This window comes from Ustilaginoidea virens, chromosome 5, assembly GCF_000687475.1.
Source record: "Ustilaginoidea virens chromosome 5, complete sequence".
NCBI classification, from domain to species: Eukaryota; Fungi; Ascomycota; class Sordariomycetes; order Hypocreales; family Clavicipitaceae; genus Ustilaginoidea; species Ustilaginoidea virens.
The window spans coordinates 2,030,344-2,042,629 of NC_057320.1; positions in this window are offsets into that span (position 1 = coordinate 2,030,344).

Sequence of the window (12,286 nt, forward strand, 5' to 3'; positions counted from 1 at the left end):
GAATGTGCCGCGCACACCCGTTACGCACGATGTGGCCACTTTTGCCCCTATGCCCCTGAGCCCGGTAGGGCACGCGGGCAGTCTGGCCCGACCGCGCCGATACACGTGACTACGGCACGCACAAAAAGGCCATATCGTGTAATTACTCTTTTGCTTCTTTTCTTTCCTCTTAGTTAGTCAATCATAATCAAAGAAGTAACCATACCTTTGACTGGTGACCTTATGGTACTTGATACCACGCGTGCGACCCTATGTATAACTGGGTACCCCGAGTTTATATCAATACTGATTAGTGGTGATAACTACCACTCATAGGATAATATCCTGCAAAAAACGGTGCATTATAGATCAGCAAGATATTAATATCGAAGAGGCAGTTAAGCTTTCTTAGCTATGCTAACTAGAGGGAGAACGATTTGTGACCTCTCCTTCCCTTCGTCTATCACGAGGAAGAAAACTTACGCTAAATATTACGATATTTGAAGATACCCTTAGCATTTAAAAAGAACGATTTATAACCTTTTTCTATTTTTTCTTTCTTTTACTACTCTAGTAAAAGCCCTTTCGAATCTTATACTCCTTGTAATATATCCCCCCCCCCCCCCCCTTTAAACCCTTACCTTAACACTATGGCCTTATCATCATTAATATTATAATAATTATGAGAGCTACCTAAAAGGATACAACGGTTTGCCTCACTCTTTAACGACAATTAGACTAACGCTATAGAGCCCATCGACCCTGATAATGCTATAAATGTATAGCTATATAACTGTATCGCGTTCCTTATAGATACCTATGAGGAAAACACCTACCTGGATAATAATCTCTAGGAATAATTCCGCGAGGATTATAGCGAATAGAATAAAGCCCTATTCCGCCGTATTAATACTCAGGTTTTACGGCAATTCCGCTTAATATTACGGGAATGCGGCGTATATATTGGAGTATCGGGTTCCCTAATAATACTAACCCTACTTAAATGCCTTTAATAATAATAGAATCCACAATAGCCTCAAGAGGAAATAACCCGGCAATTTACTCGCAGTATATTCCTATCCCGGCTTAACCCTACTAGGGAAACCTTACTACCTATCGGTAATACCGAGCAAGAGATATAAAGGCTTCAAAATACGCCTTTATATACACGCATAAGGCCCTTATTATTATTATTACGAGCCCCTATAACGGTTGTGCGAATACCCTCGCTAAGGCTCTCGCTATAGCACTCACAAGCCCTATTAACGCCAAAGGAATTCGCAATACTAATAGTACGATTATAGTTATAATAACCTATCGTCCCCCCCTCTATATTAAAGAAGCCTTATGTCCCTACCGAATAAGAAAAGGGCCGGTCCTAATAACTAAAAGGGAAGACGCCTATTTATAATAGGCCGCTATTCGAAATAGGGGAGAGCTCTCGTTATTAATAATAATATATAACGGCTAATGATTATAGCCTATAAGACCGACCCGATTAATTATATTAACCTAGGGATTATACCCTTAGCCGAGGCGGCTATCTTAATACCCTTTGAGGTTATAGTATACCTAATAGAGGTCGAGTTATAGGCCCTAATAATATGCTTCCCTCAATAGAAGACCCTAATAATAATACCCTCTAAGCTAATGCCGCCCCTAATACTAGATATCACGAATCGCGGTATTGCGGCCTATAGGCCCTAACGCTTTATCCTTATCCAATAATACTAAAAATAGGCATGGCACCCGGCCCTTCCTATCAATATCGCCCTACCTAGGCTGATGAACGGACCATTTTAACGGGAGGATTGGTAAATCCGGACCGACCCGGGTTATAGGATAACCCAGCTAGAGCTCCCGCTAGCCTACCGTAAGGCTACCGATAAGCCGTTCTGGAATACCCTCTAGAATAATAATACCACCAAAAAGATTATACCTAAAGAGCCTATATAGAGGCCGGGTTTAATAATATATCGAAGAAGATATCTAACCTCTTATATAGCTATCGTATAGAGGATAGATATAGTGGTAAAATAGATGACTTTATTATACTAAAAATTATCTCTTTTAAGAGTAAGTGCCGCCTACTAGGATTACCCGATAATGCATTAGCTAGAGCCTTCTAAATTATACTTATCGGCGATATTAAGACCTTTTACTTTAATAATATTAAATGTATTCGCAATACCCTCACTTTTGACGATATAGTCCGCAAAGTTAAGAGCCATTTCGAAAATAAAAACACAAAATAATTCTATTTGCACCATTAGAATAGAATAACACTCCAATCAACTATCGCAAAATATCCTAATAAGTTAAAGTTAGAATGCCTTAATATCCTATTGGAAGAACTTTAATGCCTATATTATAGTCTTTTTCCCCCCTTTATAGCTAATATAGAACTTCACTAATAAGTCCTTAATGCTATAAAGGATACCCCTAAGTATAGCCAGGCGCTATATCGATATGCCCCTATATTCGAAGGCCTTGCCGCTAACTTATGGCGATCCCTTTCTATCTACGAGTTAATTTATATAAATTAATAGCATTATTTCCTTCAACAATAATATTATAATACTGACGATATTATTAATGATAATATAGCATTATTTATTGACTGTAGATATAGTCAATCCCGCCTTTAACGCCGATTCGGCCTATAGCAGTAGTATCAATGGCAATAATAAAATCGCGCCTTTCTATCTAGGCCTTATTAAAGAAGATGCTTCGTTTGCAATAAATCAGGATATTAGTCATCTAACTATACTGATAAAAAGCAATAAGAATTAAAGGCATAATGGCTAAAAAACCGCTCTAACCGGACCGCCCCTAATAATAAGAAATTCCGTATTTTCCTATAGGAATACGAAAGGACTGCCGACTAAAGCCACCTTAAAGATACCGATTTTAATAATATCGTTAAAGATATTAAAGTCATAATAGTAGGGGATGCACAATAGGATGCAGAGAATGCTATTATACTATAAATTATAGCCACTTAGTACTTCCTAGCCCCTACGCAAATAGAACTATCACCTTCTTTATCTATCGAAATATTATAAGCCCTATAGGATAAATTATGCCGATATGCCTTCCTATAGATTAACCCCTTCCGAATGCCCTTACTACTACCCGACTGTAATTCTGCCTTTCTAGAAGAAGAATAGTATAGTAACCATACCTTCCGCGGAATCCTACTAGATACTAGCGCTTCCGGCTTATCAATAGCAGGCCTAGGTTAAGTAAAGGCCCTAATAAGATTGATGAAGACCCTGACTATCGAGATAACTAATAAAAAGCATATGGTAAACTTCGGCGCTAGCTCTACTATATCTTCCGGCATACTAAATATCCCTATAATATTTAGGAACATCCCCTTCTATATCCTTAATAGTGGCACCCCCTTCCTTTATTCTATTATAGATATAGATAGGATAGGCATAAAGCTTAATAATATTGATAACCTATTAATCTAAGGGGATATTAAGGTCCCTATTATTAGGAAATAGGGACATCTATAGTAGACTCTTAATACCACGGATACTACTGCCTTCTACCTCTTATTATAGGAAATCCATTAGCTTTATCGTCGATTCAGGCATCCCTCTATCAATAGGCTTACCAAATTGCTTTAATGGGCTAGTTATAATAATATTAATTGTAATATCATCGAAAGCATCACCTATATATACCATTAATACTAGATAAACGCAAAGGCACCTAGCCGATTCAAATTCATACTTAAAGATAACGATACTAGCTAATTTAACTATAAGATTATCGTTAATATCCTTTATATTAATAATCGGCCGGTATTACACATTATAGATGCCGCGATAAGCTTTTAGGCAGCTAGATTTCTTAATCTATAAAGGCAGAAGGCCTATAATATTTAGAATGCCCTCAAAGAATACTAAATTAATACCTACCTTAGCCTACCGGATTGGATAGTCCATAATGCTAGACTAAACTTTGCTTCTGCTGAATTCCATCATAATGCCCGGCTTTTATCTATTAATATAGATAAAATTCCTATAGAAGCCTACAATAGCATTAGTAAGGTCGAAAGATATTACGCCCTGTTACGCCGAGCCTATACTATTATTAATAACGAAGTAGGCGACCTAATAATAAAAGAATAGAAATTATAGCTTACTATAAAGGCTATTAATAATTCCGCTAAACCTAATAGTCTAGTGCCTATATTATTAGTCTTTAGGGCATATCCTTAATTTATAGACGATTTACCCCCTAGCTTATTAGTATTATAATACGCCTTAATATTATAAAAGGCTACTAATAAAGCTAGGAAATGCCTCGCTAAGCGATAAATTCACGATGCCCTTGCTTAATAGAATGGCCTAGATATGCAGCCTATCCACCAACTACCCCTATAGTCAGATATATAGGTATAGAGAGAAAAAGGTGGATAGTATAGGCCGTACCGGCTAATCAGCCTCGATAGTAAGACCTATATTATATAAATGCTATATAGCCTGGTCAAGTTCCGGTCTATAGTCGTTAAGCCATATAACCACAACCCCGACCATAATACTAATCTTAGTATAGACGATCCTAAAGATATTATCTATACTAAAGGCCCGGCCCGCCCCGGCAGGCTAGAAGTCAGGGTACCGGCTATACCCGCACCTCCAGCCGCGATAATACCTATAGCCGTGATATATCTGTCACTAGCTACTGGCTCTAATTAAGCCAGGCTACTATTACTATTACTAGTAAGGGTAGTATCTAACGTCATAATCAATAAGGACTAAGAAGAAGCTCTTGTTAACACTATAGCTTCTAATACCGTTATTAACGTCTCTTTCCTAACCGCAAAAGAGTAAGCCGATCTGCAGCTTACTAGCTAATTATGCCGGGAAGGGAAGATTATAACCCCTAGAGCCCCTTTCGAATAGTCTAACCGTATAGAGATAGAAGCATTATAGGCCTGCAATATATTCCGATTCGTCACCTTTAATATCGGTCAATATAGAGCCTAATGCCTATTCAACTTATATATAGTACGAGAAATTAAAGGCAAAGGTATAAATACCCTATATAAGAAGTCTAGGCTTATTATACAGGATTATAGTAATAACGAAAAGCGATTAATATTAACTTAATCCCCTACAATTTAATAGGCGAGTCAACGGCTACTAATATCAATAGCCTTATCACTACAACATTCTTACGGCTTATTTCTCTAGATACATAATATCATACAGGCCTACGTACAGTTATCTACCACCCTCAACAGATCGATTATCGCTAAGCTACCTAAGCAGATAGCGCATCAATACCCCGATAATACGATTATAAAAGTAGTAAAGCCACTATATGGAATAGCTAAGGCAGGTACTTACTGGTGGGCGATATACTTCCGGCACTATCGCGAGAAATTAGGCATAACTATATCAACCTACGACCCCTATTTGCTAATATCTACCGGTAATAACGATACTAACCGTACTAACGCTCCTGACTATACTGGCGATACTACCATATGCTTCGGTATCGTAGGTATGCAGACTAACGATACCCTCGGCCTAAATAATAATGCCTTCTTTTAATAGGAAGAATTAGAGCTCACTAAGGCAGGCTTTAACGCTAAGCCTAAGACGAAGCTATCGCTAACTGTGCCCTTAATATTCAACGGATGTATATTAATAGCCACTACCGACGGCACAATAATATTATACTAGAAAGGTTAAAGCTAAAAGATCGCCACTATCGATAAGAATGCGCCTACAGCCTAGCATAATTATATCGAATAACGCGCTCGCAGTGCTTATATAGCTATAGTCTGCTAGCCCGAGGCGTCTTTTAACCTATCTATTGCAGCATAATACTAGCAGCCTAACCCTAACGATATCACTAGATTAAATAAGCGCCTTCAATAGTAGCTAGATAACTAGGGTCGTGGCTTACGGTACATCAATTTGGCCCTTACCATAGCTAAGATCTTTATATTTATTAACGGATCCTTTGCCAACAATAAAGATTTAAGCTCCTAGATTGGTTACATCATTATGCTAGGGAATGAGGCAGATACTGCGAATAACGCCTTCTAGTTGACTAATAATATTATAACTTACAGCTCTACAAAGAGCAAGTAGGTAACGCGCAGCATACTCGCTTCGGAGCTATATAGTATAGTATAAGGGGTCGATATTGCATACACGATAGGCACGACCCTTAATATAATTACTAGCAGGCTAGGATTGCCGAAGATCCCTATGGTTATATATATAGATTCGTTTTCGTTATACGAATGCCTTATTAAGCTAGGCACTACTAAGGAAAAGAGGCTTATAATAGATATTATAGCCCTACAATAGTCATACAAGCGCCGGGAGATATATAAGATCCGCTAGATTAATAGGAACGATAATCTCGCCGATATAATAACTAAGGGAACGCCTAATAAAGCCCTTAAGACCTTCGTTGACCACAATAAGGCTATAATACGTGTGGAAGGGTGGGTAAAGAGGCCGGTCAATATCTGATTACGTTTAGGAGATGTTGGTGATGTCATAGGTGGCAAGTGTATAGATTTTCCTATATTCAATATTGTATGCATTTATTGCTTTTACTGCGTTTACTGCTGCCCCTTTTTACCCCTTTATTTCGGCTGCGATATTCAATATACCGGCTGTACGGTATGATCCTATATAAGCCGGCCGCGCGGCGCGATAGCGTTATCGGCGGCATAACCTGCCGAGACCGCGCCGCACTTTCTTTTCTATATGTGCGCCTTATATCCTAGCGATTCCGATGTTTGCTTCTATAAAAAGAGAAGCTGCCAGTATCGGAATCGCTATCGCAAGGTGCCTAATTGGGCACCAATTGGGCACATTACGACGAATATGCCGCGCACACCCGTTACGCACGATGTGGCCACTTTTGCCCCTATGCCCCTGAGCCCGGTAGGGCACGCAGGCAGTCCGGCCCGACCGCGCCGATGCACGTGACTACGGCACGCATAAAAAGGCCACATCGTGTAATTACTCTTTTGCTTCTTTTCTTTCCTCTTAGTTAGTTAGTCATAATCAAAGAAGTAACCATACCTTTGACCGGTGACCTCACGGTACTTAATACCACGCGCGCGACCCTACGTATAACTGGGTACCCCGAGTTTATATCAACAAAGGAAGCAAAAGAGGGTAATTACACGATATAGCCTTTTTATGCGTGCCATGGTCACGTGCATCGGCGCAGTCGGGCCGGGCTGCCCGCGTGCCCTACCGGGCTTAGGGGTAAAGAGGCAAAAGGGGCCACATCGTATATGCGGCAGTATACGCGGCACATCCGTTGCAATATGCCCAATTGGGCACCTTGCGATAGCGATTCTGATACTAGCAGCTTCTCTTTTTATAGAGGCAAACATTAGAATCGCTAGGATATAAGGCGCACATATAGAAAAGAGAGTGCGGCGCGGTCTCAGCAGGTTATGCCGGCGATAACGCTATCGCGCCGCGCGGCCGGCATCATACCGTACAGCCGGTATATTAAATATCGCAGCTAAAATAAAGGGGCAAAAAAGGGGCAGTAGTAAATACAGTAAAACAACACAACATTAAATATGGGAAAATCCACACACTTGCCACCTATAATATCACCAATCATACTCAAATGCAGTCAGACATTAACTGGCCTCTTTACCCACCCTTCTATATATATAACAGCCTGATTGCGGTCGATAAAAGTCTTAAGGGCTTTATTAGGCGTTCCCTTAGTCATTGCGTCGGCGAGATTATTATTCCTATTAATCTAATAGATCTTATATATCTCCCGGCGCTTATATAACTATCGCAGGGCTATAATATCTATTATAAGCCTTTTCTCCTTAGTAGTGCCTAGCTTAATGAGGCATTCGTATAATAAAAACGAATCTATATATATAACGGTAGGGACCTTCGGCAATCCTAGCCTGCTGGTAATTATATTAAGGGTTATGCCTATCGCGTATGCAATATCGACCCCTTATACTATACTATATAGCTCCAAAGCGAGTGCGCTATATATCACACGCTTACTCTTTATAGAGCTATAAGTAATAATATTACCTATCAGGTTGAAGGCATTATCCGCTATATCTACCTCGTTCCCTAGCATAATCACGTAACCAATCTAGGAGCTTAAATCTTTATTATTGGCAAAGGATCTATTAATAAATATAAAGAGTTTAGCTATAGTAAGGGCTAGATTAATATACTGTAAGCTACGATCCTAATTATCGCGCTACTATTAAAGGCGCTTATTCAACCTCGCGATATTATTATAGTTAGGTTGCTATTATTATGCTGCGACGGATAGGTTAAAAGAGGCCTCAGGCTAGCAGACTATAGCCATATAAGCGCTATAAGCGCATTATTCGATATAATTATGCTAGGCTATAGGTATATTTTTATCGATAGTCGTAATCTTCTTACTTTGCCTTTTCTGGCATAAGGTTATACCATTATTATCAGCCGTTAGTATATATCTGTTAAATATCAGGGGTATAGTTAGCAATAGCCTTATCTTAGGCTTAGCGTTAAAGCCTGCTTTAGTAAGCTCTAATTCCTCCCATTAGAAGAAGGCATTATTACTTAAGCCGAGGGTATCATTAGTCTATATACCTACGATACCGAAGCATATAATATCGCTAGTACGGTTAGTATCGCCGGTGGATATTAGCAAATAGGGGTCATAAGTCGATATAGTTATACCCAACTTCTCGCGATAGTGCCGGAAGTATATCGCCCACTAGTAAGTGCCTGCCTTAGCTATTCCGTATAGTGGCTTCACTACTTCTATAATAGTATTATTAGGGTATTAGTAAGCTATCTACTTAGGTAATTTAGCGATAATCGACCGATTAAGGGTAGTTAATAACTGTATATAAGCCTATATAATATTATATATCTAAAGGAATAAGCCATAAGAGCGTTATAGTAATAGGGCTAATAATATAAATAGCCGTTAATTAGCCTATTAGATTATAGGGGACTAAGTTAATATCATTTGCTTTTTATTATTACTATAACCTTATATAACGAGTTGTGACTTCTTATATGGCGTATCTATACCTTTGCCTTTAATCTCTTGTACTATACGTAAGTTAAAGAGATATTAGGCTCTATATTTACCGATATTAAAGGTAATAAATCGGAATATATTGCGGGCCTGTAATACTTCTACCTCTATATAGTCAGACTATTCGAAGGGGGTTCTTAAGGTTGTTATCTTCCCTTCCTAGCGTAATTAATTAGCAAGCTATAGGTCGGCTTACTCTTTTGCGGTTAGGAAAAAGGCATCGATAATAGTACTAGAAGTAATAGCATTAATAAGAGCCTCTTTTTGGTCCTTATTAATTATAACGTTGGATATTATACATACTGGCGGTAGTAATGGTAATACTGGCCTGATTTAATTAGGGCTAGTAGCTAGCGATAGATATATCGCGGCTATAGGTATTATCTCGGCTAGAGGTGCGGCTGCAGCTAGTATCCTAACTTCTATCTAACTAGAGCGGGCCGGTCTTTCGGTATAAACGATATCTTTAGTATCGTTAGGGTTATAGTTATATAGCTTAACGACCGTTAACCGGTACTTAACCGGGCTATATGGCATCTATACGATATAGGTCTCACTATTAATGCTAATTAGCCGGTACGGCCTATACTATCTACCTTTTTCTCTTTATACCTATATATCTAACTATAGGGGTAGTCAGTAGATAGGCCGTATATTTAGGCCGTTCTATTAGGTAAGGGTATCGCGAATTTATCGCTTAGCGAGGTATTTCCTAGCTTTATTAATAGCCTTTCGTAACGTTAAGGCACGTTATAATACTAATAAGCTAGGGGGTGAATTATCTGTAAGTCGGGGATATACCCTAAAGACTAATAATATAGGCACTAGACTATTAGGTCTAGCAGAATTATTAACAGCTTTTATAGTAAGCTGTAAAGGACTGGCCCTAGGGCTACTGCGAATAGGCGTCGAATAAATATATTAAATAGACTAAGGAGGAAAGAGAGAGGACCCGAATAAGGGCCTCTAAGTAGCCTATTTATGCCCGTACGTAGTACGGGCCGAGTCCTTAGCGAGCCCTTATGACCCTGTGCCGATACTCCTGAGGCTAGTCGCGGGCGCAGCCTAAGTCCTAGCCATATTGTGGCGCGGGCGTAGCCCGAGCCTGTGATATACCCCCCTTTTCTGCCTTAGAGTCGGAAAAATCGCCTTCTATTATCAATTAATCCTCCGCTAGGGACTAATCATATCGCCGATTACTATATCGCGATATCCTTAAATCCGTATATAGGCCAATTGCCGGGTATAGGAAGGATTCATCTATAATTATAGCGGATATAGCCATACAATTAATAGGAGTCGTATAGTTATTAACTGGGAATAATATAGTGGAAGCGCGTGGAAGTTCGTCGTTGTATTACTAGCTAGAGGTTAACCAATACAGCTAGGAATATTATAAAAAAATTTTCGCTAGCTGCCGGCTGGAAATCTCCTTAAAGTCTTTATTTTTCCTTATTAGGGCTCTTTTCCTTCTTCCCTTTTTCTTATTAAGGCCATTAATAAGTATTGAAGGTCCCTATCGTTATAAGTTTTATCCTATATTGAGCCCGTATTATATACTAATCGGTTGAAGTATTATTTCTATCCCGTTTATATTAGTATTCCTTATTAAATTTTGTTTTTATTGCAATTGGCTGCTAACTCCTTTTATAGTGAGACCCGGTCTACCCTATCGTAAAGCCTATTAGTAAGTCTTAAGTCCCTACCTTTATTGCGAGCGTTTTATGCTAACCTTATTTAGAGCCTGAATATATCTTTATCTGCCGCCGGAAGTGCCCCTATTAGGGAGGGATCGAGCCCTACTCGTCCCTAGAAGTTATACTATGCCGCTAACGATTATCTCCTAAAGGGGGACTCTTTAGATAAGGAGTATTAGTATATAAAAGATAAAAAGTTTCCGTACGATAGATATACTAAGCGTATATAGTCGACCGGAGAATTGCCTATATATAAGCGTTATAAGAGAGCTAAAGGGTATAAAAGCTGTACTAATTCTTATGCATCCTATATATAGCTTGATTAGCATCTTGCGGGGAACCCTATACTATGATGCATTTTATATAGCTAGATTAAAGTAGTAAAGGAGGGGAGGGCCATCGTAAAGCCCGCTCATCCTAAGACGGATATATAGAAAGCGTATACTGCTATCCTTACCCCCGAGTTTCAGGCTTTAAATGATTAATAGCGTCGCGCTTTTGCTGCCGAGCAGGTGGCCCCTAGTGCCCCGTGTTTGGCGTTTAGGCTAAAAGATGCTGCTAGTATAGTTTCTGCCGTATCTATAGCGTTAATGCCCTTGCGGCGCTAGGCTGGGTCTATTATAGATCTCGCTCCTATTTTAAATATTATAAGGGAGATATAAGTAGAAGCCTAAAAATATTATGCTAAGATAGAGTAGTATTAGGTTAGAGCTTAATATCCCTGACTACCCCTGCCCCTATCTTGGCCCGCCCTCCCTGCGTATTACGTAGGGGGGGAACTATTGTACGACTAGGGCGGCTGGTATTACGCGGAGGCTCTACCGCCGCTGGTATAAGGTTATTTGGTGTAACTACTATAGCGGTAGGCAGATCCCGCGCTATAGCCCTTTACGCCCTTACTATCTTTATCGTAGCCGCCTCTATAGATACTATATTATCTAGCCCTATCTTATTAAAGGGTCTTATCGTTACCTGGTGCGCTCCTGCTATATTCGCCTTATAGTATCCTATAGACTCTATTACGTTGTAAATATATGGGGAATTATCCCTGTCTGATGTATAGCCTATATGCGCGTCTTATCCTATAAGGGCTGTCAAACAAAAAACGGTGGTTTTTGCGCCTGCTTAGATAATGCAGTATGCGAAGGATAAAGGCAGTGGAATGGTAAAATCGCAGTAAGGTAAAAGTAACGGCACAGATAAGATACGAGACTAAGGCGTAGGGACAATCTAATATGCATTAATTCTGCATACTTGCTTGCGTGCATCCATCCATACTTCCTTCCCACTATTTAGGTAGGAATATCTAGGGATTTAAATACATAATATTCCAACATAGAACATCCCTAGTGAAATCAATCTGACGTAAATATCGTAACCATACTGTGATATCATAGATATGTGGCGAAATGTGCATTTATAATGCATCGAGATTTGCGACGATAAAGTGGTGTGATCAATTTGTAATGCATCATACATTTGCGCGTAAGGGAATGTGTGTAAGTACTGGGTACTCAACTTTACTA